The sequence below is a fragment of the Mirounga angustirostris genome, unplaced genomic scaffold (assembly GCF_029215605.1).
Source record: "Mirounga angustirostris isolate CCGP_5_RB_7025 unplaced genomic scaffold, mMirAng1.0.hap1 SCAF_3, whole genome shotgun sequence".
Classification (NCBI taxonomy): Eukaryota; Metazoa; Chordata; class Mammalia; order Carnivora; family Phocidae; genus Mirounga; species Mirounga angustirostris.
The window spans coordinates 71,328,476-71,351,282 of NW_026991711.1; the positions used below are offsets into that span (position 1 = coordinate 71,328,476).

Sequence of the window (22,807 nt, forward strand, 5' to 3'; positions counted from 1 at the left end):
CAAAGTTAGAAGGAGGCTGGCAGGATTAATCTATGACCCGCTCACGTCTCCCGTGGCACAGATTACTGGATCTCTATAGGTTGTGGTTCTTGTGTGGGTTTTTGCAGCCAAGAGAGACAATAAAGAGGGAGCTTGTGAGGTGAGCACTGTGGGATTCGGTTCTAAAGTTTTTGCCATCTGGGGGAAAGTAACTCTGGAAGTAAGCCGCTTTGACTAGCCAGCCGGTCAGATGTGCTTGTGACACAGGCCGATTCAGGCTTCAGGGCCCTTCCTGACAAGGGAGGGGCAAGAATAAGTTATTTATTAAAAACAAAGGAATAGCAATAATAATCCAATGACAAAGAGATGGAGATTTACTAAAAAAAAAAAAAAAAAAGAAAAGAAACCAAACAAACAACCCTTGAAGTGCCTCCCAGATGTTTTCTCTCTGGAAGCGGAACCCCGGTGGCGAGTTCGGTTTCAGCTCGCTGGGGCCCGCCGCTCTGGGTAGCGCTGCCCAGCCTGCGGCACTAGCCCTGGCCCGCACGGCCCCGGCTGTCAGAGGACCGGAGGATGCAGTCGCGCCGCCGGCTCCTATTGGCGGAAAAATGGCAACAAGCGGGCGGGGCGGCAGCGAAGGCGCCAGGAGCAGCCGCTCCCCCGCCCGCCGGGGGAACCCCAGGTCTGGGTGCTGGGCGCGAAGACGCCCCGCCCCGCCCCGCCCCGCCCCGCCCCGGCCACCTCCTCGGGCCCGGCCGCCGCCGCCGCGCCGCGCTCCCATTGGTGCCCGGCGGTGACGTGCGCGAGCGGGCCGGGGCTGCCAGGGCCGCGGGGCGGGCGCGAGGGGCGGGGGCGGGGGCCGGGCGCGCGGCTGATGAAACCCGGCGCCTGGGTCCGCCCGCCCTCTACGCTCCATTCAGTCGGCGCGGGCAGGTGTGAGCCGCAGGTCAACTGCCGGGCGGGGTGCGAGGCCAGCCGGCATCCGCTAACCGCAGCTCCCGCTCCAGCTCTCTGCGCGCCGCGCCTCCGTCCGAGCGGCCGTCCTTCCAGTCGCGCGTGCCTGAGCCCCTCGGCGGACTAGCCCGCATCCTGCCACCGGCCGCCCGCCCGCCGCCTCGGTGAGTGCCCGGCCCCCGCCGGCGCCGGGGCAGCTGCCCCGGTCCGGGTCACCTTGGAGGGGCCCCCGGAGGCGCGTGGGGCCGCGGGAGGGCGGCGCGGGGAGCGGCGAGGGTCCGGCGCCGGGGGCGCTGGCATCCTCCGGGGTGGGCGAGGGCAGGGCGGGCGCGGGGCTGTGCGCGCGGGGCCGGTGCCCAGGCGGCTGTCTCCTCCACCGGAGTCCATTTTGGTTCCCTGAAGACGCGGCGTGGTGCATGATGCAACACCGAGTGAGTAAGCGTGGACGACCTGGCGCCGCCGTGATGCCGGCCGCGCGCGCGCCCGCCAGCGACCCCGCGCCGGGACCCTTGGGGTGGTCGGGTGGGCAGGGGGCGGGAGCGGCAGCGGGCACGCGGGCCGGGCCGGGAGGCATCCGGAGGCCTGCCTTTACATGGCGCGGAGCGGAGCACCCCGCCCCGCCACGAGGTCCGCGATGTGTCATCGCCGTGGTGGGAGCCCTCCCTGCCGCCGCGGGGGTGGTCCCGCGGCAGGTGGCCGGCCTGGGGACAGCGGCGCACCCCCGCAACCTGCTAGCGGCGCCCACGTCTCTTCCCTAGAGCTCCTGTCGCGCCCCGGCGCGCCTACACCTCTTGTCTGAGTTTCTAGGGTGATTTTGGGAAGTGCCCCCCTACGTGGGCTTCCTTGTGACCCGATTTGACCTGGGAAGGCTGAGTTCTTCAAGCCTTCCAGATGGTTTGGAGCGAGAGGAAGTTCTTCCGGCTTAATAAAGATCATCTTTTCCCAGTGTGTCCTTTCTGCGAAGTAGAAAACTTCCCAGACCGGGCAGGACAGACAGGCATTCTAAACCTGTGTGTACACGGAGCAGCCGTTGTGCTGAGTACTACTACATACAGAGGACTGTTTTAGCTCCTTCCCCTTTTCAGTGGGTGTGGGAACCAGATACGTGGTGTTTGACTTGTAAGATTAGGGTGGAAACATGTGCCTTCAGGAAGAAAACTGCACTTCCCAGTACACGCGGTGGGGCTCTCCTAGAAAGAAACCTAGAGTTGTGTTCTATTCCAGATTTAGTTACAGGAGGAGAGGGTTGGGATTTTAGTCCCTGGTATATTTCCCTAAAAATGTGCTCTTTAAAATTTGACCAGCAGAGCTATGTGTGTTGGCGTGTGGCTGAATTTTCTAATTGTCTTTCATTTGAACTGTAATTTATTTGGGAGTTAATAGTAACATTTCTTGCCCTTTATGTTTGATTCAGATAATAGGAAACCATGATACATTTATTCCCCTGATATTTTTAGTTGGTCTCGGTGGAAATTATCGTTATTTTTATATGAACACACCCTTCTGTCATTAAAACAAAAGGTCTTATTTAAGTCACACAATCAAAAAAGAAGTTAGGGGGCAAAATCAACAATGGATTAAAATAGTTTTCAAAGATTTAGCATATTACCATCATGTTAATCATTATAGATAAATTTAAAGAGTCTCAAAGGAGTTCTGACTAAACAGGACAAAAAATAGAGGTCAGAAATGTATGCAGTTGTTTGAATCTGAATTTGAGCCACATGAGTGCTCTTATGCATATAATTATTTGCTTTAGAGGAAAAGGCTTGGAAGACAAGATTGCCAACCTCCGGGAGCTTGAATTCTAAGACACATGTTAATTACATTTGGTATAAGTACATGTTTATTGATTGTTCTAGTCTGGAGGTTTTTTTCTACTAAGACCAGTAAAAATATGTAATTATGTTGGAGGGCCCAGCATTATGTCTAATTGGATTAATCCCTTTTCATTATTCACTATGTATTTGGAGGTATTGGTTTATTAATCCTAGGGAGGAATTTGAAATAGGAATAAGTAATGGAGAGAAACATTTTCCTGTAACCCAGATGCATCTTGTAGCTGTTTATCATTGCACCTGGTTCTTGGTCCTCATTCCAAGCAGGACCTGTGGATGGGACCCTAGTGTTTTTCTATATGATGGGTGTCTTCAGGCCTGGGGCCTGTCTCTACCACTGCCCTGTTCCAGTCGATGGCAGATCCCATGAACCATGAGGACTTTGCTTTTGCTTTGGATGAGGTGGGGAACCATCAGAGGATTACTTTAAATGCTGCATGGAGAAGAGATGGAGGCGGGAGAAGTGGGCAGGCATGGAAGCAGGGAGACCACTTCAGACTTGTAACTTAAGTCTGGAATGAAATCCAACTCCAGGTTATTCGTGCACAAGAGAGTGTGGCCATATGTCATTTCCATGAGAGGTGATGGTGGCTTGGGCTGGGGTGGAAATGGTAGAGATGTGAGGTGGTTGAGTTCTGCTCCACCGGTAGGCAACTACTTGTTCCATCTGTAGATTTTAAAGGGAGACTCAACAGGCTTGGCCAGGGGATTCCACGTGAGGTGTGAAAGAGGTCCAATATGATTCCAAGGAGTAGAGCTGCCATTTTGTATTAACGAGATGGGAAGGTGGAGGAATGAGCATGTTGGGAAGGACTCTTTTAAAAGTCACAGGTGACTTTTTTTTTAGACATTTCCATCCTCCAGGGTCAGGGCTGAACTAAATCTGTCCTCTCAGGGGCCCTTCTCAAGTACATGATTGCATTGTAGCCACCTGCCCCAGGGTGGTGGCTTCCTAGCTCTCTTGCTTCCTTACACCTAACTTGGGGATCTCTTGGTGCTTGCAGACTCCCTGTGCTCCCCTGCCACCTTCCAGTAGGCACCTTGGCTGTGGGTTTGTCCCATGGCCAGGGTGGGGACCTTCTGCCACCTGGGGTGTACCTCCTTTTTCATTCTTGGGCCTTCAGGCACCTGCCTTCCAGGGGTTTCTTGTGCCTTAGGTTACTGGCATTGGATCCCAGGCCAAGGTTCTATCCACCACAAGGATTTAGGTCTCTTCCAGCCACAGAATAGAGGAGTACCATCTCTCATGGCAGATTAACAGCCTTGTAGTAAACTTGAGGGGCATCTCTCTCCTCTTTCTCCATAATCCACTTCCCCCAACTCAAAGCAGCTTTGAAAAGAACCACCCCTGCACTTGTTCAAACTGCGTCCAAATTTGTCATGGCAGGTTTAGTGCATTTGCCACCTGTGAGTCAGAAGAATGGGCAACAAATTGATAAAACAGTTCGGTGGACTGCTAATTATGTTCATTCCACTCTGAAGGCATTCCTTCAGATCTGTGGCATTGGCTGAGCTGTGAGTAAGGCTGGTGACCGTAGCCCTCGGTCAGGATTCATTCCTTCCAGGAGCACCAGCTGTAGGAAAGACATTTCTGGACATTGGAATAGATTCTGGCATAGGGTTGACCCATCCTGCCACACCCAATGTCTTTCCTTTGGCTTTTCCCCTCTGTTGATTGTCAGTAACGGTTTGGACTGCCAGATGGTACATTTGGTGAACCAAACAGCATAAATGAGTTAGAGCTGTGTGTGGTTAGGGGCCTTTACAGCTTCAGTGCAGCCTGAGGTGAAGGAGGCTGCTTTGGGGAGCTGAGGACAAGTAGTACGAGTGCTGGGAACAGTGCTACTGTAGGCTTCTGGCATCCTGGCTTGGCTGCTCTGTGGGCAGCCACCAGAGAGGCGTTCAGACTTTCTCAACCCCGTAGACTTGCTCCATCCATAGACTGGGGAAGCCTTCTCTCTCAGCCTCACAGTAACAAAGCTCACAAACTGAATTCCATAGTATTCTTTGGATGAGTAAAGGTACCGAATCAATACATTTATTTATTTTTTATTTTTTATTTTATTTTTTTTTAAGATTTTATTTATTTATTTGAGAGAGAGGATGAGAGGAGAGAGAGAGCACAGCTCCCCGCTGAGCAGGGAGCCCGATGCGGGACTCGATCCCGGGACTCCAGGATCATGACCTGAGCCGAAGGCAGTCGTTTAACCAACTGAGCCACCCAGGCGCCCCCGAATCAATACATTTAGATTTCTTTCATGAAGTAAGTTCTTTCTGTTACCAGTCTACTAGTCTGATTATGACAACCAGAAATCAACCTCACGGAAGCCTTTAAAAGCTGCTGCCAGGTGGACTTATCCGAAGGTGGAAGAAAGAATGTCCCACAGCTTACCTGGGCTGTGCATATTTCTCTATCATCTCTCCCTTTCTCCCGAGTGGATCGTCAGCTTGTTCTTCCCTTTTCTGGAGGCACAGAGGGCATGGACAGTTTTGTTTCCTTAACATCCTGTATTTCTGCTCTAGTGCTTTCTCCAGAATGTTTGTTCAGATAACGTTCTTGACTGTGAGAACAAGCACATCCTTTCCCATTTGTTTAGGAGTGGGTCCTACCCTCCGTATGCTCTAGGCAGAGCGAGTTCTGTATTGTAGCGAGCAACTCGCAGTGCTGGCTCTGGGCTGCAAGGGAGTGGCCTCTGCCCTGCGTGGTCAGCCCGAGTTCTGCATGGATCATGCACTGTGCGGTCACAGGAGATGCCGTGGGCCCCTCATGCAGAAAGGGCTGGGTCCCTGAGTGGGTCTACTGACAGGATAAGTGCCTTCCCTAATGTATTTATCACATTTAAATTCTTTTCCATATTGTTTATCTAATAATCGGCTTCTCCTGCCTACCTTGTAGGATTGAGAGGACTTAAATGAGGTAATCTATGTTACGTACTTGACACGGCTTCTGGCACATATCGAGTGCTTAAAATAAATGTTAACTATTACACTGGAAGGAAAACTCAGTTCTTTGGTTTAGGTGTAGAGAAAAATAATTCTTTTTTTTTTTTTTTAAAGATTTTATTTATTTATTTGAGAGAGAGAGAATGAGAGAGCACATGAGAGGGGGGAGGGTCAGAGGGAGAAGCAGACTCCCCGCCGAGCAGGGAGCCCGATGCGGGACTCGATCCCGGGACTCCAGGATCATGACCTGAGCCGAAGGCAGTCGCTCAACCAACTGAGCCACCCAGGCGCCCGAAAAATAATTCTTATAACAAGTTTGTTTTGCTATCCCATTTTGCCAAAGGGTTCAAATAGAGCCCCTTTCCCTTGGAATTGTGTCTAGATTGCGGGGGGTAGGTGTAGTGCCAAGGTGTTGGGGGGACATTGAGCCTCTGAGGCATCTGCTGACCCAGGTCCAGGATCTGTGGATGTGACCCTAGTTCCTGTACCATTGTCCCCTGTAGACCTGGAGGGCTGTCTTTCGCACTGATCTTTTACAGTTAAGGTCATGGAGGGCATTCTGCGGCCTTTTTGCCACAACGAGGAAGGGAGACGTAGCGGGGAGGAACCACAGTCTCTGGGGCTGTGCTGGGTCTGACTGCCTTGGTGACCTTGAAGCCGTAAACTCTTTGGGGACCAGGGACCTCCCTGGGTGTGTCAGGTTCCTTTAGATCTCAGATCCGTACTTTGGGTTTAGCCACTCCTGGAAAGCTGTGCTCACGGCCCCATTCTTAGTGCTTGCCAGTGTGTGTCTGTGTGTGCGTGTATAAGACTGAGAAAGAGTGTGTGTGTGTGTGTGTGTGTGTGTGTGTGTTTGGGGGGGTTTATCTACCCTCATCATACTCATCCTGACACATTTTGTCCAAATTACCCTGAGGGCTTTGGGTTTAGAAACCAAAGCCAAACACTTAGGGCCCCCTCTGTTTTTCACCTTATTTCATCCCTTCCTGGAGGTGACAACAGAGGGTCTCGTAGTGCCTTGGGGCAGGGGTGGTGGGCATCTCACCTGGGGCAGCAGTGGGAAGGCAAGGGAGCAAATCCACTGTTAGCCACTCTTCCTGTTACTTCATCACAGTGTTGTCACTGTCGTCTATCTTAAAATCGCTTGGAAGTCTATCTTCTTATCTGTCTATCAAGTGCCATGAACCAGAGTCTATTACATCAGATAGGAAGGAAAGGAGAGGCCTGGGGCTGGGTAAGATCAAGACTCACCAGCACTTACTGAGTACTCACCGTGTGCTTGGCACTTTATGTTTTCATGTAATCCTCACAGCTGCCCAGTGAGGTTGGTACTGCTATTTTGAGTGATGGGAAGCAGAAGCCCTGAGAAGTGTCACAAGTTGCCTGTAGGCACGCACTTGGGCAATAAGTGGCAGAGCAAGAATTTGAGCCCTAGGGGCCTGGCTCTGAGTCCTGAGCGTCAGTGTGCCTTAGGTCTGTGGGTGGCAGCCTGTGCCAGGCGCCAGCCTCCCCTGGGACTTTCTGGCACCCCCCCGTGCAGCGGGCAGTGCCAGGCCTGAGATTTCAGCCTGCACCCCTGCAGCCGCTCAGCCCCACGCCCCCCTTGTTTCTGAGTGAGCCCTGGAGCCGTGCCGCTGGACAGCACCCTGTTTTTCCTGCACTCCTGCCGGCCTGGAACGCAGCGCTTTCCTTCCTCCGTGCCCTCAGCTGAGCCCTGTGCTCCTGGCGCAGCTGGAGCTCCAGTGCCCCCGGACAGCTGTGCGGGGCGGCGGCCACACCGGGAGCTGGTGTGTGTGTGGTGGAGATCGGCGGGGTCGTAGGCTTCCTGGGTCGCGGTTCGGCATCCTGGTCACCAGAGCGGAACTGGATGTGGGACTTGCTGCCCATGCCACGGGGGGAGCCCTGTTTCACTCCTGCATGTCTAGCCATCTGGGCTGCATCTGGGAGAGCCCTCTGCAGGGCTCTTGTGGGAACCAGGAACTTCTCATGGGGGCAGTCAGCCTCCTTCTGGGGACCCAGGTCTTGACTGCTGATTTCCCTAGTGTGCTGAGGCGGGCTCTTCAGCCCGGGTAGCAGCCAGGGCCGTGAAGCCAGTAGGTGGAGCAGGGACCCCTCCTGCCTCTCTCCTCCTCTTCTCCTGCACTGTTCCTGCCTTGTTTGCATAACATTTCAAACTTAAAGTTGCAGGAGCTGCACAAGGAGCTCCTCTCTCCCCTTTTCTCAGATTCACCCAGTGTTTGTGTTTTGCTCCTTCTACTCTTCTTTCTATGTAGGTATCTATGGCTCCACCGATCTGTCTGCACACACCTATTTGCATTTTTTCCTGAATGATTTGAGAGTAAGCTGAAGACATCATGCCCTTTTTTGTACCCCTACAGACTTCAGTTTGTATTTCCTAAGAATAAGGATGTTCTCTTGCATAACCACAGTATGATACCCGAATCAGGAAATTGAACATTGATTCACATTGTTATCCAGTCCACAGTCCATATTCGACTTTCACTTGTCCAGATAATGCCCTTTATAGCCATATATATGTACATATATATATATATATATGTATGTATACATATAAAATTTTTGTGTGTGTGGGAGGGGATATTTCAAAGGAACTATGGTCTAAATTTCTATCTCATAAGCCTCTTTAAGAAAAAATGTTTCTGAAAGTTAGAATGCTCATTGTGGAAAAATTTGGAAACTACAGAAAAATAAGAGAACGGGAAAATAAAAATCATTTGTAATTCCAGCACAGAGGCTTAGCGCCCGGCTGGGTAAAGGGCTTGCAGAAAGGTGGGTGTGGAAGGCTTTCACTCAGGGTGACCTGGTCACCCAGACCTACATCCCAGACATGCAGGGCAGGAGCCCATGCTGTCCTTGGGCTATGGGGAGGAGCAGGTTCCCTGTCTGTAGTAGAGAGAGGGGAGCGTTTTTCCTGCCCCTGCCCACCTCTTGAGCGGTTGCCTACCTGAGCAGGTGAACTTAACCACCTTGGGGTTGGGGAAGGTGGAGATCATTAGTAAATACCTAGAACTTGTTCAAGACTTGAAATGTTGCAGGTCCTCTCTTGTCTGATATATACCCCTGACTTCCTAGATTTAGCAGAGGGGGGAGGATGGGCACGGGCCTCAATCCAGAGAAATGGCGCTGGCCTCTTGGCAAATATCTTGTGGTTATTTAACATGCTTGTTAGGTTTACCTATTGTTGAACCTCTTGGACCCCTGCTAGCGGGCCAGTGGAGAAATGGGAGGTGAAATTCTAAATTGTGAATTTTGCTCTTTGTCAGTGACTGTGCTACCCAAAAGTTCCTAGGGGAAGGTTTTAAAACTTTTCTAGAAGTGTGGATCTTGCTCCTGCCTTTCATTTATCCAGACTGCCCTCTTTGTCATCACCAGCGATAACTGAAAGGAGCTCACGTTTTCCGGGCCTGGAAGGGGTCTTCGCTGAGCGAATCTGGGATCTGGAATGGTTTTGTTCCAAGAAGCTGCTATCGCCTTTTCCATGGCTCCCCATCCTTTATACCTCAAGTTTCCCTGAACTGTAAACCTACATTATGTGTGAAAAAGGGCTCCTGAAGGGCGTGATCAAAAGCCTCGAGTATTTTTCCATGTGTTTATTTTTTCTTCTCCTGCACCAGACCCTCTCCTTGAAGGAGCTGGCCTTGAGAGTGACAGGGTGGGCAGCCGCCCAGACTGTGGACACCCTGCTGAGGCCACGGAACTCCTAACCTGGATGGGCCAGGACCGGAGGGCTGCTCTTCAAAGAAACCCTTTGAAGTGCAAACATTTCCTTTCCTGAAAAGAAGGGAAATTGAAATGAAAACCTATTGTTCTGTGCAGACAATGTTCTCCTGGATCAAAGAGGGAGTGAGGCTTATAAAGGGAGATTCACAAATGAGCCCTTAATGTGGTACGTGGTGACAAAGGTGTTTGTGCGTTGGTGTCCACTTCCCAGGCTCTGTGACTTGGTAAGATTGTATTTTTCTCCCCCACCTAAGGTCCTAAATCTAGGTTTTTCATGCTATGTTGAACTATGTCTCTTGTTTGTGTTTTTGTCTTGTGGTAAGCATTTAGAAACATCTTTTGGTAAATTATGATACCGGCCAGGATGGAATATTACGTAGCCAATGAAAATGACATTTTCTTTTTTTTTTTTAAAGATTCATTTATTCATTTTAGGGGGGCAGAGGGGCAGAGGGCGAGAATACCAAGCAGACTCTCCACTGAGTCTGGAGCCCAAGGTGGGGTTCGATCCCACGACCCTGAGATCATGACCCAAGCCGATACCAACAGTTGGTGCTCAACCAATTGAGCCACCCAGGTGCCCCGAAAATGGCATTTTCAAAGAATACTTGATCTTATGGGAAAAACTTTGCTGTTAAAAGTGAAAGTAAAGTCTGGATGTAGTTTTCTGTGTTCAGTATTATCTTATCTGAGATATATATATTTGCACAGAAAGGAAACACTGTTAAAATTGGACTTTGGTTTGTTCACTGATCTGTATGTAGCATCTAAAATAGTGCTCAAGAAATACTTGTTGAATGAATATTTTCATAGTAAAATAATATTTTTTTATTTTTATTTTTTTTAGAGACAGCGAGTGCAATTGGGGAGGGGTGGGAGGGGCAGAGGGAGAGGGAGAAAGAGAATCGTAAGCAGGTTCCATAGTCAGTGTGGAGCCTGATGTGGGGCTTGATCTCCCAGCCCTGAGATCATGACTTAGGCCAAAATCAAGAGTTGGACACTTAACCGACTGAGCCACCCAAGTGCCCCAATAAAACAGTAGTATTTTAAAGGAGGAATGTTCTTGGACTAAATAGTAATATTTTGGCAGGTGGAAAGAACAATAAATTATTTTAAATTTCTATTGTACTTCTGCCCTGGCATCTCAGTTTGGGGTTTATTTTGTTTTTTGGTACAAATATGTTCCACATTTTGTACTTTGGTACAAATCATACTGTGACTGAGTGACTTTGACATTTCTAGTTCTGGAATAATCCTCTCCTGTTGAAATTAGAGTATCAGAATGTTAAATTTTTCCTGGGTTGGCTATTAGGCACTTTCACAGATGGGGTAAAATCGTATTTTTTCACATACTCTGTAGCCGATGTACCATTGGAGCAGCTTGTCCTGTCCTGTTGTTGACAATTTTTGCCTGGTTTGTCCAGGATGTCTCATCTTTTGAGTATTAATACTACCATGAGACACTGGCTGTACATTGTCCTGATTTCTAATTTATAAGTTCTTTAAAAATATGGCTCTCATCCTTACCTGCAGTATAGGTTACCTTTGAAAATGGCTTTAGTCTTGGTGGTTTTTTGCAGGGAGGGTGAATGTTACAGCCACCTGTACCTGTCCTAGGTGAGATCATTTCACTCCTCTCAGAAGGACACAGGCACTTAGTTTTCAGAGCTGTGTTGGCAGCCTTTCTACCATGCCATCCACAACGGGGTTCTAGAAGCCTGGTCTTTGGGAAGGCTTTCTACGGGCTGTTTGGGATTGGGCTGGTGGCACCCACATACTGGTTCTCCTGAGGGTGGCGGCTTTCAGCCTCCTGTGGCTGCAGTCCCCAGTAACAAATCAGTTTACGCCTGATCGAGTACACACACAGGGACATACATATCTATAGATTAAAATGAAAGTTTGCATGAAACATTACCCATTATTGTACCTGCGGTGCATTCTGATAATTTTTATTCTTTTCTATTGCAGGCTTTCTTTTTTTTAAAGATTTTATTCATTTATTTGACAGAGAGACACAGCGAGAGAGGGAACACAAGCAGGGCGTGTGGGAGTGGGAGAAGCAGGCTTCCTGGCCGAGCAAAGAGCCCGATGCGGGGCTCGATCCCAGGACCCTGAGATCATGACCTGAGCCAAAGGCAGATGCTTAACGACTGAGCCACCCAGGTGCCCCTTCTATTGCATGTTAAAAAAAAAAAGTCCTGGTGGCAACTTGCACTTTGTAAACACCGTTAGGCTTGGGCATGCTAGCCTGCAAACCCACCTGCCACTCCACCTTGGTGGCCCAAATTTCAGGTTTGCTGGGCTGGGGCATGGGAGGAATTCTCTGTCCAGACCGGTTTGGACAAAGGCAGTCAGGGGATAGAGGTTTCTTTTCGTGGTGATTTGAGGGTTTCTAACTGAAGTGGACATTCTTGTTGGTGATGATTCCCAAGGAGGTGAATAGGGACACAGGGCAAGACCTGTGTGAGTTCCCAGTGTGGTTTCCTGCTGATGCAAACAGGGTGGACTCTGTCTTTCATTCCCTCATGTGCTGGTGATTTTGAAGGTGGCCTGGTTAGGCTATGTGTGGTTTTTCAGAGATCGCCCAAACGTTTGTTAATTTCAGCACTTTGAAAAGTCTTTTTTTGAGTTTATTTATTGTGAGTTGAGGCAGAACCTATCTGAAAAATGAGCCTTTCAGAGTTAAGAATTTGTGGGAAGAAGAGGGAGAAAAGATACTATAATAGAAATATTAATTTTGGACTCTCAAATCTGATGGATTAAAATTGAACAGTATTGAAAATAAAATATTAGTAATAGCAACCATATCATTAAATAGTTTTCCTTGACAAGTTTGAATGGATTTTACATAAACTTAAATCTTGCTTGAGAATCGTTTGATTTTTTTCTTGCTTAGAAAATAAGTATTTTTTAGGTAACAAGTCTGTGTATATAATTCTTTTTTTAAAAGAATTATTTATTTGAGAGAGAGCAGAAGAGCAAGTTGGGGGAGGGGCAGAGATTCTCCCGCTGAGCATGGAGTCCCATGTAGGGCTCAATCCCAGGTCTCATGGGTCCTGAGCTGAAACCAAGAATTGGACGCTTAACCGACTGAGCCACCCAGGTGCCCCTGTGTATATAATTCTTAAAACAATTGTAAATCAAGGGAATTGATTCTATGGACAAGAGCATAGTAACAGAACAGAATCAGAACAAGATAAATTGCCTACTTTGTTGAAACATTGTACAAATATCTGTCCTTGTTTCTTGTAAACTTCTTTTATTTATTATGCTTCTCAATAATAATAAATTTATTGTAAGAATTCAGAGTGGGGTGCCTGGGTGGCTCAGATGGTTAAGCGTCTGCCTTCAGCTCAGGTCGTGATTCCGGGGTCCTGGGATCAAGTCCCGCATCGGGCTCCCTGCTCCTTGGGAGCCTGCTTCTCTCTCTCTCTGTCTCTCATGAATAAGTAAATAAAAAAAAAAAAAAAAGAATTCAGAGTACTTAGTTTACAGTCTTTGAAAAATTCATCTGTAAGAAACAAATATTACCACCACTACTGACACTATTAGAGAAGAATCCTCATGTACTTGATTTTATGCTCTTATATATGTTAATATTATGTGACAAAGGGGATAATCTGTAACTGTAATTGCATAACATATCCCTCATAAATCTATAACCTCAAATTTGTAGTAGCTAGTTTTGTTTCAGAAAAAAACACTTGTTGGAAGACATTTCTTTCTTTCTAGAGGGCAATCTTGGGTGATATTAGACAAGAACACTCATTAATTCTTCGAGTAATCTGAATTGAACTGGGAAGAATGTCTCACAGGTCTCAGAGTTGGATACAGTTGGAATTTTGGAAATTATCAGGTGTAGTTTGTGGCAGGATTCAGGCCTAATTACTGAAAGACTCTGTCAGGTCTGTGGTCTGATGAGTCAGGCAAGGGAATTGCCACCCTAGATTTCTTGGGTGATTTTGAGTGAGGGCAGAGGCTGGGGAGGAGAACATACTCTGCAGAAAGTCCCATCACATTCCTGTTACTTCTGGCTGGCTGTTAACTGTATTGCCTTGAGGATCTGCAAGGGAGTTTTTGCTGAATCACCCCAGAGAGCCTTTGAGCTGGTGGGAGGTTTGGAGCTTCTTAGGGGTGTTGGCTCCCCTACAGGGGTCTCTTTCCAGCGAGGTATGGGACTGTGCGGATGAAGGAAATACCATTTGCCCTAGAGAGACAGTGGGAGCAAGGATAGAGGGAGGGGGGTGATCCCTCCATCCTGATGCTTTGTGGGAGCAAGCAGCACTGCCCCAAGTTCAAATGAGTAATGACTCAAATTGTGGTTCTCTCCCCTTGTTCTAGAATTGCTTTTTTTTTTTTTTTTAAGATTTTATTTATTTATTTGTCAGAGAGAGAGAGAACACAAGCAGGGTGAGTGGCAGGCAGGCAGAGGGAGAAGCAGGCCCCCTGCTGAGCAAGGAGCCCGATGCGGGAGTCCATCCCAGGACCTGGGATCATGACCTGAGCTGAAGGCAGACACTTAACCAACTGAGCCACCCAGGTGTCCCTAGAATTGCTCTTGCCACTAGACAAGAGCTGCTCTTGAGCTAACAGGACTTTATGGCCCACTGTATTATGCATGTGGGCATAGATATAGGCTCCTTTAAAATTCTCTGGCCTGAAGCCATAGCCCTGCTAGGTCTAGACATCACAAGAGGCCCGCACCTACAGATGCAGTTGTACACTAATAAAATAAAAATTTAAACCTAGGGAAGAGACTAACCATGTCATATTTTGTAGCACACAAAGCAAGAGACTTCGACTGTATTGTGTATGTTGGATGTATTTTGCAATATGTCCCTTACTTATTACTTTTACTCTTCCATTACTGTCTAGAAATCATGGAGGTAGGCACACACATGTGGATTGGGCAGATGTAATAGGGCAGGCATTAAGGAGAAAGAAAAGGGATGCATTTCAGTGAGTATGTAAGTTAAATAACTCACATAATGTAATAGCGCCTTTCATAGCCTAAGGTCAAATTTCAGGAAGCTATAAACTACCTAGACCAGTACACACACACAGATCCTTCCCTGGGGATCTCCCTGAAATGCAGATCTGATTCAGCAGGTCTGGCGTGGGCATTTCTAACCAGCTCCTGGGATCTCTTGGATGAGCAGGCATCTATCCAGTGCTAGAACCTGGAACTAATCAAGGAGACCTAAGCTCGCAAGGACAGTGCCTGGGCCCATTTGTCTTTGTGGCTCCAGTACCTGGAGGAGTCCCTGGTATTGAATAGATGCTCAAAAGATACCTTTTCAAGAGCTCAAGCAGGTGTTGTCCCAGAGCCCATAGGCTTCAGGGCCCCTAGGATGGAAGGGGTGTGGGGGCCCATTGGTGTACTCATTTCTGACCAGCCTGTTATCTGTTTACAGCCGACTGCAGATAGGCAGGGGTAAGTCAGACTGCAGAGGTGGGGCTTCTAACCCTGGGGAGAAGTGATAGCCGACGCCCTAGCAGTAGGAAGGCGGCAGAACAACATAAAAGGTGATGCAAGAAGTAAATAACCACTGTAGTTTGGGATACTTGAGCAGAGCGGCCGGCAACCCTCCCCATTTCAGGAGGTCTGTGTATATGACCATCTGCAGCTCTGTACCTCAGTTTCCCCATCTGAAAACTGGGGAAAGTTACAGTTCCCCCACACTGTAGACTGTGTTGAGGATTAAATATTTCAAGTGAGTTTAGAATATTGCCTGATATTCAATAAATGCGAGCTATAGATTTTATATCAGGGTTGGTATATTAAGGGTTAAGCTTCAGCCATCAGGGAGGTTTCTGCCAAGTGAGAAATCCAGTTCCAGAGGCTGCACATACATGTGTTATTACTTTGCTGGTAAAGGAGTAGGTGTGAATTAACATGCAAAGCGATGCCTCCAGAAGGCTGGGGAGTGGTGCAATGGGCTCAGGAGAGGTTCCTACTTGTTCTCTCTTAGTCAGGAAATTCTTAATGAAAGAGATGAATGTCAGGCGCTTTCTAATTAAGGGACGGGGGAGACGTGCCAAGGGATGGGGCATGGCTGTGCCAGAGTGGGAATGGGAGGCGAGGTTCCATGTCCCCTGCTCAGAAGACCTTAACCCAGGATGCCACTTAGCAAAGGAGGGCATGTGTTTGGGTGGACGCTCAGGTGTTGAAGCCCCCTCGCATTTCCTTGTGTTGGTTCTGAGCAGTTGTAGATAGAGATGGATGGCTGAAGGTGAAATGGGTGCTCAGGCTTAGATCCCGTCCGCCTCCCAGAGACGCTGGGCTTGGCCAAGGGGAGAGAGTTGCCTTTGAATAGTCGGGGAAGAACTTGTTTTGATAGTCATTCGGTTAGAGGCTTTGTCCCTAGTACACGTGTTGGCATCGGGGCATTTAAAGTTTAAGAAAGAAGGCACGCAGGACAGTTTCTCAGAAAGCTTTGATATGGCCCTATTCTCCCACGTTTCACTGCAAATGCTGTGAAAATCTCCAGAAGTCCTCCGAAATTCCTTGATCTGAGTGGTATTTTTGCACCTATTCACAGGGGAGAAAAAGGGGCAGGGGGAGAAGCCAAGGGAATAGAGTGTTATTAAATTCAGTGTATATGATTTTTATTTTTGCTGTGTTGTCTGGGTTCCTTAATTCATATGCCTATGAGAAGTCTGTCTGTCAAATGGCATATAGAAACATCATTTACATTTTTCTATAAAATTTGAAACTTGTCATCACTTCTGTAAACACTTGTGAGCCAAGACTGGACCTTTTTGGGAGCTCCGGGGATGGCGGTGGTGACGGTGGGGTCAGGGCGTGGGGGGTACTGACCCATGCCTGTGCTCCGTGCCCTTTGGTAGTTTTTGCCTTTGGCCTTCCACATTTGTTTCCTTTATGAAACCCCATGATGGCACTGTTTCTTTGGGACAGTCAGGTTTTATTTATGGCATCTCACACAGGAATGTAGAGGGTGGTTTCTAATCAGCCTTTTCACACTTTTGAGTCTCGAGAAACCTGCACAGTCTTTATTTGTCTCACCACATGTTAAGATGAGCAGCTTACATGGGTGAAACTTTGCAGTGGGGCCTGTGAATAATCACTCTGCTCTTTAGCTCTCATCAGGTTGGCAGAGATAGGTCTGTCTAGCTCAGCAGAGCAGCCAGGCAAGGAAAGTAAGACATGTTTTAAGGTGTAAAAAATGCCTTGTAAAGGAGAGGGTTATGGCATCCGGCGCAAGTTCCACTCTCCACGCACGTCTGTGTATTGTCTGAACACAGCATAACTTGAGGAATAGGGGATGTTTTTATGAACGTGCAAGGAAGTCAGATGTGGTAGAGGGGCAGCATGGGCTCTAAACATGGCTCGATGAAAGGTGCTTAGCTCCTGGAGCCCTTAGTCCTTTGCTGCCTAGCCACAGGGTCTTCCTGGGGATTCATCACATCTTCCTCTCCAAGTACCCCCGCGTGCCGCTCCCCCGTCAGTTAGACATGGCCTAGAAGTCCAGAGACCTCCATGCCACTGGCCTAGCCGTGGACTAATGTGATCCTGGGCAAGACTCAGCACTCAGGGCCACATTTTCTGCTTTTGGATTCAGAGAGATTGGATTAGGATACTGTCTTTGGGGGTTCCAGCCCTTAGCAGGAAGTTGGTGACATTCCACGATTATGGAGCTACTAAAGAGCTCCATGTGGCTTGATATCTATACTTTAAAAGTAGGTGTGGAGTGGGAATAGTGGTAATCTGCTATAGTAGAAAACAGAAAGTGTGGTGTTAGGTTGGTGCAAAGATCTTGACTCAGAAGTGTCACCTTGCCTGTTTTAGCTCAGATACAATGAGTAGGGCCCCTCGTGCAGCCAGGGGAGCACAGTGGCTCCTGTAAAAAAAAAAAAGTACCTCGTAACCAGCATCCACCAGACTCCCACCCGTTCCCCCTCAGGAATGCTCCAAAACAGCCTGTGCTGGTCAGAGTTGTGTGTTCCCTAAGTGCATCTCTGGAAAGAGGGAGCAGTCTTGGACAAGTGTTTTGCGGTCCCATGCTGTGCTGGTGGATGTTTACCCGTAGACAAGGGCAAGAACTTCCTAGCAGGGGCAGCCTGTTGCCGGTGTCAGGAGCTTGGCCGCAGTGTCCGGTTGTGTGGGGCGTCTCCTGCGGAGGTTCTGGAATGTCGGGATAGGCCATGAGAAGCTTCAGCCCCAAACTATCTCACCAGGGAAGGAGCTTGAGAGAGGTGATTTTTCAAAGGACTAGCCAGCCATACCCATCAAAACATACACAGACCCCATCAAAGGAAGAAGTAAGCAAGCTGGCCCATGTTAACCCACCCAGCTTGAGTTCGGGATGAGCCCTCAGCAGCAGCTGCGGCGAGAGTGGGCTTCTGCTGGAAACGGTGTTTCTGCAAAACCCTTGCCAGTGTTCTTGCTTCTGCTTCTCCCCCACCTTCTCCACGGTGGAATGAAGAAAGGTCTGAGGTCTGAAAGGGAAGGGGCAGGTTCTTGCCTGCTACCAGGTACCGCATGCAGAGAAAAGGGAATATGTGACTCTTTTTAAAGTTTGCTGCTTTGGCGGGCTGGGACAGTGAACCAGTGCGGGGGGTACCGAAGGGTCACTGCTTTTCCAGTAGTGGTGAATCTTCACGGAGCACGGAGCGCCTGACTTGCAGGAAGAAATAGCAGTTGAGAGCTGATGGTCCCAGACTCACATTGCTCTCTGCTCGGGAGCAGCCTTCCCTTTGCCGCTGCTCCTCAGCCCTTGCTGTGTCCTGCGGTAGACTGGCTTAGGGACAGCTGGTGGGACACCCGGCTCCTTTCATGGGCCCCCTTCTTCAGGGCGTTCTGCTCAAGGTCCTTTAGATTTGCCTTAGTGGATGCGATCCGGCTGGTGACAGAGCTTTCTTAGTTAGACGTGCAGATGTGTGTGTGCAAAATAACACCAGTGTATTGAACAACACACACTCAGCTGTGCCACCGAGTTCACGTAGGGCTCAAAGGAGGACAAAGGATGGCCAATAGTCAAATTTGCAAAAAAAGACTTCACTTGTACAGCTGAAGTTCAGATGTCTTAAATATCTGCTCTCTGGACAGAAATCCGATAAGGGTTGTATTACAGAAGAGGGGAAATTTCTAGTCTGCAGATCCCAAAGAAGCCTTTGCTTTTGTTCGGCAATGGAGAAGGGTTTGTAAGAGGGTTGACTGGAAGATCTGGGACTGCCCGGCGTGGCGGTGCCAAGGGAAGGGCTGTGATCAGAGTTTGAAACTCCCCAAAGGCCATGGCGAGGCGAGCTGCAGATTCATCAGCCAACTCTGCAAGTCAGAGATTGTCCCTTGTCATGGCATTCAGAGGTCTTAGGATTCGAAGCAAATAGTGCTTTCTGCTGCTGGTAACAAATGGACAGAAGCAGAGGGAGGGGAGGCAGAGAAGGGAAGTGGGCTCAAGAAGAAAGTCATTACTGATAGTTGGATGGAGCCAGGGGTGTTTGGATTTTATCACCAATCTTTTACAAAGGCTATCATGGGACATGCCTGCTCACAAAGCAGGCTTTGTGGCGAAGACGGGACTCTTGGCCACAGTAACCAAGTTTGACCGAGATGTTATTTCTTATGTTCTTGGCTCTCCAGAGCTGGGCTGCGTGGCATTTCGGAGAGGAGCAGGACAAACTTGGGGCCTAGGGTGCCCATCCGAGTTGTCTTATTTACATTCTGTGGTCCTTGTAAAGTGAGTCGCAACCCCAAGGTGGACACAGCCCCCTCTTGGAACCAAATTCCAAGAGACCCCCTGCCCTCTCTGGGTGTTTGCTTCTACCCTGTGCTCCCTTCCCTGGGACCTGAGAGGGCCTCGCCCACACAGGCAGCGGCGGCCCTGCGGTTGGTGCCTGGTCCGCACTTCTCCGGCTGCTCCGTGTCCTCCACACCCTCTCCCACCCCCAGTGTGGTGCTTGTAACTGGCTTGTGCATTTGGCTCCAAATGTGGGAGCCCAGTGAGTGAGTCGCCCTGCTCCGGCTAACCCTGACCACGTTGGGTGGGAGTGTGGAGTTAAGAGCTGGAGCCCGCCCAGGCCACTGGCCAGAGCTGTGTAGAAAGCCCGGGAGGCTATCAGGAGCGGTCCGCCCTGGAGGGAGGTGGCCTCAGAGAAGAGGCCCAGGGAAAGGGGAGCCTTCAGCCCCATCCGACCGTCAAGTTCACCGTCCCTTTAACCAAAGCAGACCCACTGCAATGGACATTACAAGACAGGGCAAGGGCTTCCTCTGACTTAGAGCTACCTGTATGGGCCTTGGTGCCCGACAGACCTGGGTTTCGGCTCTGGCTCCACTGGGCACAGGGCCCTGCTCCAAGCCTTGCTCTGCTCATCGTTCAGACAGACACCAGCTTCCAGGGCATCTGAGAACCCAGGGAGTGGCCTACCGGTGCTCCCGGCTCGCAGTTCCATACTTAGTAGTCAGGTGGGAGATGTTCGTTCCCTGTGTATATCACTCCCCAGTTTCCCATTTACCTTCTAATGGTGGTGGAGATGGTGCATTTGTTGTCCAGAAATGCTCACCACAATATATACTCCTCTCCCAAGGTTGTTCAGCAAATGAACAGGTAAGGACCATCAATGCAGGTCCAGCAGACAGCCCCGAACATCTCAGCTCCCTTCCAACTTGGACACTCTTCAGTGCCACAAGGTATGGGTCGAAGGTGGTATTGCTGATGTCCGCCTTGGGAAAGCAGGGAGAATGTGGGATGCCGAGAAACAGGTCAGTTGCATTAACTAATTCCTAGCTGTGAGAAAATTGGCCAGTCTTAGGTATCTGAGGTGGTTGGTGGCTCTTCCTACCTGCAGAATGCATTTTATTTCTTGCCTCTGCCAGTCTCATGAGATTATGCTCTTACTCACGGGGGCAGTAGGCAACATTAAGCATTAATGATGTTTGGTGACGATTAATAGTTACAAGGTGTATCTTCGGCTCTGTGTGAGGAGCTGTGGGTCCTTCTTTGGAAGTTGCAAGGCAGTGGCAGATGGCCAGAACTGGTGCTGGTGTTCTCCATGTCAGGACAGAGGTCTGTCCCTTCGGACCAACTCTGAAAAAGTTAGTACTGAGAACATAGACCCCATTTGGAATTTAAATCTTTCAGGCATTGGTACGAAAAACCTTTGATTGTAATCTGCACGTAAACTCCCTTTCAGCTTAAGTCTTTTAACTCGGTCATAAAATACCTAGAAGTCTAGCAGCAGAGGCATAGAGTGTTCGTTTTATGCCAAGAATTAGCATGTCCATAAGCTAAATACAGCTTTCACTTTGTCCAGGCATGAGTTTGTTTGTAATTTCTTAATTTGGGGCCTTGTAGCAGAGTGGAAAGTTCCACAGTAGCAAAGCAAATAAAGGGTTGGTTTTTTTAAAAAATTCGAAATATACTGTGGATTTATCCTAAGTTAGAAGGAATATATAGTATTCTTTATATAAAAATATATGTGCCCCCCCCCTTTTTTTTAAGTTTATTATTTTGGTAAGGCATCCCTGGGATTTCTTCCAGCACAGATCAAGGGAAATTGGTGCAGGGTTGAAAATACTTTTATGTTTAAATAAGAAAATTGTGTTGTTCTTAGATGTTTGTTTGATTAAGCGCTCCCATAGCTGAAGAACAGTTACAGCAGTTACATAAAGGGGCATAGAAAAAAAATGCATTCTGAACTAGACTCACTTTAGTTTGGGAGGTGTTCTCTGCTTTATTTATGTGAATCTTAATGTGTGCTTCATGTGTTAGCAGGTGTTTTTGTTCCTTTGTTCCTTTGTTGGGTTAGGCCCAGCACAGATACTTGTGATTACTACCACAAATAACCCTCTGCTGACAAATGAAAGAGCAAAGACTGTTAGCTACTGTGGTGACTGCCACGCAGTGTTAAAATTGACCTCGGACTTGCATTTTTGATAATCATATAAGATCTCAGATTTTTAAAACAAGCTCTTTGAGAAGTATAGAATTCATTCATTCATTTAGCAAATATTGCTTGCGTGCCTGTAGGGGCTAGTTACCAAAGTGCTTGCCCTTTATGGGGCATAATTCCTCGGGGTTCCCTGCAGATACTGTGAAGATGCAAGCAGTTGGCTGAGAACCCTGTTTTTTTTAATGATGAAACCAACTAGAGTGAATGTCGTGCTCTTCCCACCTACTTTGATCTGAAAACTAAGCTCTTACTACTATACCAAAACTGCTCACAGTTGCCTCTTTTTCTAATTAGATTCAGTGATCTGTCATCATTCCTCACCCCGGTTGTCTGTCTGAAATAGTTAATATGGTCGGTCGTTCCCTTTTCCCGCAGACTCTCTCTTTTTCTGGGTCTGTGGCAGGAGGCTCCCTCCATGCACAGCGTGTGAGGGGGAAGTCACCACTCACTGCGGGGACTGTGGAAGAGCCTTTGCGGAGAGGCAGTTTGATGGCCGTGGGCAAGGGGGGTATTTGGTGGGGGTGAGGTGTTCAGGCCTGAGCCATCAGCACCAAGCTAGGGTTATCGGATTTATCAAATAAAAATAGTGGATGCCTAGTTAAATTTGAGTTATAGATAAGCAACGGGTGCTTTTCTAGCATAACTTTTTTGGTTTTACACTAAAAAGAGGTATTTGTTGGCAGATTTAGGACACAATTATGATACATTTAGAACATACTTACGCTAAGGCTTTATTCTTTGTTTGCATGAAATTCGGATTAACTGGGTTTCCTCGATTTGACCTGGCAACTCTCTGCCAAGCTAGCATCAAGACCTTCCGTGTTGTGGCCTCTGGCACCTTTGAAGGGCGAGGGTGTGGCCAGCAAGGAGACGCATGGAGCCACACTCCTTCCTTCAGAGAGTCCCTCTGCCTGTGGACTCTTCCTGGAGCTGTTCTTTTCCTCTTCGCTCCCTCCTTAGCCTCCCAGAATGTGAATGTTCCCCCACAGTCTCTTACCGGCCTTGTTGCCTCCCAGGGAGCTCTGCCCCTGTCAGCACGCCCCTCTCACGGGGAAGCCCCATCCGGAGCCACCATGTCAGACTCACACGCCCAGCTGCTTGCGGGCAGTCCCGTGGGCTCAGCTGGACACACCGTTTTGAGCTGAGGGTATTTTGACTATGTGAATGTACACATTTTCATATACACAGTATCATCACATATAAATTGTTGATGGAACTATTGCCCTGCGTGAACTTCAGTTTAAGTCAGTTAAGTTTTTTGGAGCACTGATAAACCACCTGAATTTTCCATTTTTTCTGAGAATGGTCTCATCAGGGTAAATTATTTTCCATTTCCATTTTCAGGAAAGGGTTTCTGCATCCGTCAGCCCTTATCCGTAGCAGACTTTACACAGTGTAGCTTCTGCCACTGTGCGTTCTGCGCCTCTTGTTCCTTCCAA

The 22,807-nt window shown here is 48.6% G+C and overlaps 1 protein-coding gene and 1 pseudogene across 2 annotated transcripts in view; both read left to right on the forward strand.

Annotated features, from left to right (window-relative positions):
• The first annotated feature begins 1,056 nt into the window (after positions 1–1,056).
• SLC7A1 (solute carrier family 7 member 1) overlaps positions 1,057–22,807 on the forward strand; it is an 86,373-nt gene continuing 64,622 nt past the window's right edge. The window contains exon 1 of one of the 2 annotated variants that reach the window (XM_045869259.3): positions 1,057–1,097. The gene's annotated coding sequence lies outside the window, so the exon portion shown is untranslated. The remainder of the gene's footprint in view (positions 1,098–22,807) is intronic. The other variant, XM_045869262.3, reaches the window with a different exon arrangement.
• LOC135363852 (small ribosomal subunit protein eS24-like) overlaps positions 1,057–22,807 on the forward strand; it is a 44,968-nt pseudogene continuing 23,217 nt past the window's right edge.